The sequence below is a fragment of the Uranotaenia lowii genome, chromosome 1 (genome assembly GCF_029784155.1).
Source record: "Uranotaenia lowii strain MFRU-FL chromosome 1, ASM2978415v1, whole genome shotgun sequence".
In the NCBI taxonomy this organism is placed as follows: domain Eukaryota; kingdom Metazoa; phylum Arthropoda; class Insecta; order Diptera; family Culicidae; genus Uranotaenia; species Uranotaenia lowii.
This window is the reverse complement of record NC_073691.1, coordinates 60,199,629-60,202,722: the sequence shown is the minus strand read 5'-3', so window position 1 is coordinate 60,202,722 and position 3,094 is coordinate 60,199,629. Positions and strand designations below refer to the sequence as shown.

At 33.4% G+C, this 3,094-nt stretch overlaps 1 long non-coding RNA gene across 1 annotated transcript; it reads right to left on the bottom strand.

Moving 5' to 3' along the window:
* Positions 1 to 467: 467 nt before the first annotated feature.
* Positions 468 to 1,731, bottom strand: LOC129744264 (uncharacterized). The gene is made up of 3 exons (XR_008736871.1): positions 1,360 to 1,731; positions 1,146 to 1,281; positions 468 to 575 (listed from the first exon to the last, which is right to left on the bottom strand). It is a non-coding gene; the product is annotated as an uncharacterized LOC129744264 (long non-coding RNA).
* Positions 1,732 to 3,094: the final 1,363 nt, after the last annotated feature.

Below are 3,094 nucleotides of genomic sequence, written 5' to 3'. Positions count from 1 at the left end.
GATTTTTTATTACAATGATGCGTCAATTGAGATGGAAAAAAATGGAAGTTGTGATTGACAAATTACCAACATATTCTAAAAAAAAGCAAATGGTTCATTTCAAAAATATGTTGATGATTACAATTTTTTTTCTAAGAACTACCAAATCAAAAGTACGACAATCTTTCAATGAATAGGTTCAAGGAACAACTTGAAAGTCAATGGAGTTTGTAATATATTATAATATGCATAAGATAACATATTCTTAACTGAAAAGGAAAGCTGATATGAACTGTGATTTGATAATCAGAATGGAAATAGATTCTGCAACTCTATTTGATAGTTGTACAATACTGAACTAATTATCTTCGTAAGGTAATTTGACGGTTAAAAAAATCATGCGAGAAAAGAATGGATAGCGCACCATAGTTTGTTGAATTCAAAAAAGAACTAAAGATGTGCTTAAGGGAAGACAAATCTTAAATAACTCTCTATTAACATGTAAAATGAATACATTTCAAAACTAGCGAGCCGTCCACTTTTGTAGAATCCACTATGGTTATCCTGAGACAAGAACGCCACAAACGTGTTAGTGTCTAAAAATAGAATAAAAATGGATTATCCTTATAGATTATTTGTTTATGTCTCGAATTATTAGGTACATGTAGGAATGTAATAAAAATACTGAAATTATCCACAGTTAAGAAGAACGCAAAAGCTTTCATGAAGGATTAGAACATTGTTGAGGGGAGTAATACAGTATGATTAATGCTTCTTATACAAGCTTCTAAAAATGATTACCAATTATTTGGTAATATTATATTACTGTCAAAGCTAGCGATCAAATCCGTCATATTAAATCTCGAAATTGGAAAAAAATGAATTTGAGAAAACAGTTCGTAAAATTTTACATTTTATTCTTATCAGCTCTACTTGCTTATATTCCGTATCCGGACGATTATCATGAGACGTAGATAAGCATTTGTTACTGTCAATTTACAGGAAGGTTCGTATGAACAAATAGTTCTGATGCTATTCTTGACAATATTTTGATCAATGCGAATTTTTGATGACATTGCAATTGAATCGATTGGTTTGATAAACAAGGAACTGCTAAATACTAAACTTATTTCTATGATATGTCAATTCAAGGGAAGCATTTTTACCTGGTGGCAAGCCGTATTCCATAAGCATCGAGTAGTGTTATCATTCCTAGCTTCCTAGTTTGTCCAGCTCTGTAATATCACTTTCAGGACCGAATACCATCGGAAAAGCGGTATTCGAACGTTGGTTTGATAGTTCCTGAAATTGGAAGCATGAGATACTTTGCGAATAGGCTATTCTTTCAAATAGTATTTGGAACAATATCGGCTTTCTTACCTTTCGCCATCATCTAGCAGCAGCTCAATTTTTCCGGTTTCCAGTTCGGTTCCTGACTGCGATGTATTCAGTTTGAAACTACCTTGAAAACAACACATTTTTCGCTGTATTTCGGTGCTTTGGCTGGAAGATACAAACATTTGGCACACTCCGATTTGTGTATGCGGGTATGCACTTGAGGATCCGGCGACTCTGCTTGCCCGTAATGTTAGGCGATGCTTTGGATTGTCCTCGATTCTGGTTTAGGAACTGCCGGTTTCCGTATTTCTGCATTCGTGACGTAGAAGCGCTGGGGATTCTTGTTACCAGTTTTACTCGTTTACTAGCCCAACTTTTAAAGATATTCGAACAAGACGTAAAACAAAAATCGAATAACACCTTGTTTTGGTTAACATGTCAAAAAAATCAGTGACTAGGAACGGTTTCGCAGGGAACTCAAAATTCACTCAACAAAATATTTGACACAAAAAGTAGTAACATGTGGAATTGAATTATGAGTAGATTTGCACACGCACTAAATTAAATTATTTATTATTTGTAAGCGCATATATTACACGACTTATGCCTATAGGACCAATGAGATCCAACTTAGCTAAATTCAATTATTGATATTTTCTTCAAAGGTTTCATAGTTGTAAAATCAAAATGATAAAGTTCTAATGAATGTTTACCTGACATTACTTGTTAATTAGCTAGCTCTTAATCATCATAAGACTTTTATAGAACAAAAAAAAAATATTAAGACATTAACATTTGTATTTAGTTATTATGTATTAACAGTGTTAATTTGACACACGACCAAGCAGAATGATGCCGTATGTAAAGGATCGCCAGGTATGATGAAAAGTATCTTTATAGGAATTTCAACTCTGAAATTAAGAAAACATTTGGATGTTTTGTGTAACATAAAAAGAGTAGAGAAGAAGGCGAATGTGGTAGATATGTCCTGACACTATAAAAATATGAAATATCAAAAGCCTAAATTTGTATAATAGAATCATACTGATTATAAAAAAAGCTTAGAAAAATTTAGATATGAATTGTTCAAGATTATTCATTTGACTCTTATGCCGCATCCGTAAATGAAGTGATATTAACAAAGCTGATTGTTTCAAGTTAACAGTGTAAAATATAATCGACTCATTCACGCGATTTGAGTGATCCGTGAGAGAAAAGTGTAGATAAATGAACACATGAGAGTGAACTGATGACTGAGCGGAAAAGATTCGCTGATGCATGGTGTGATGTCATTCTAGATTCGATTTTGATGACGACAGCACGGATACATTTACAGAAGAAGTTATAGAGACGGAAAAGTGTAAAGTTAAAACTAAAAAGGTGAAATCTGATAAAAAGAAAATATTATATGGAAGGAAGGTTACCACACACTGGACTGGAATAGATGTCAGGTGAACAGTTAGGAAATCAGTAGAGAAGTGTTGCCAATATAACGGATGGATAATCCGACATATCAATCGCTACAGTAACCTTACTTGATTATAAGACTTGACGAGAATAATGATGATTATGTTATCAGTTTCCGATACAAAATAGTATCACATCTTTTGGATATGACAACAAAAAGTAATGAAGTTCAGAAATTATTTAGTTGCTAATTCTTTTTGTTGTGTAGACCCGCATCTATAGGCTACACTTCGTAAGCTAGGACCATATAAGTGCGTGTGAAATAAAATAGAAAGCCAGGTAAAGACGTGCATTGGAAACCGGGCCCGTG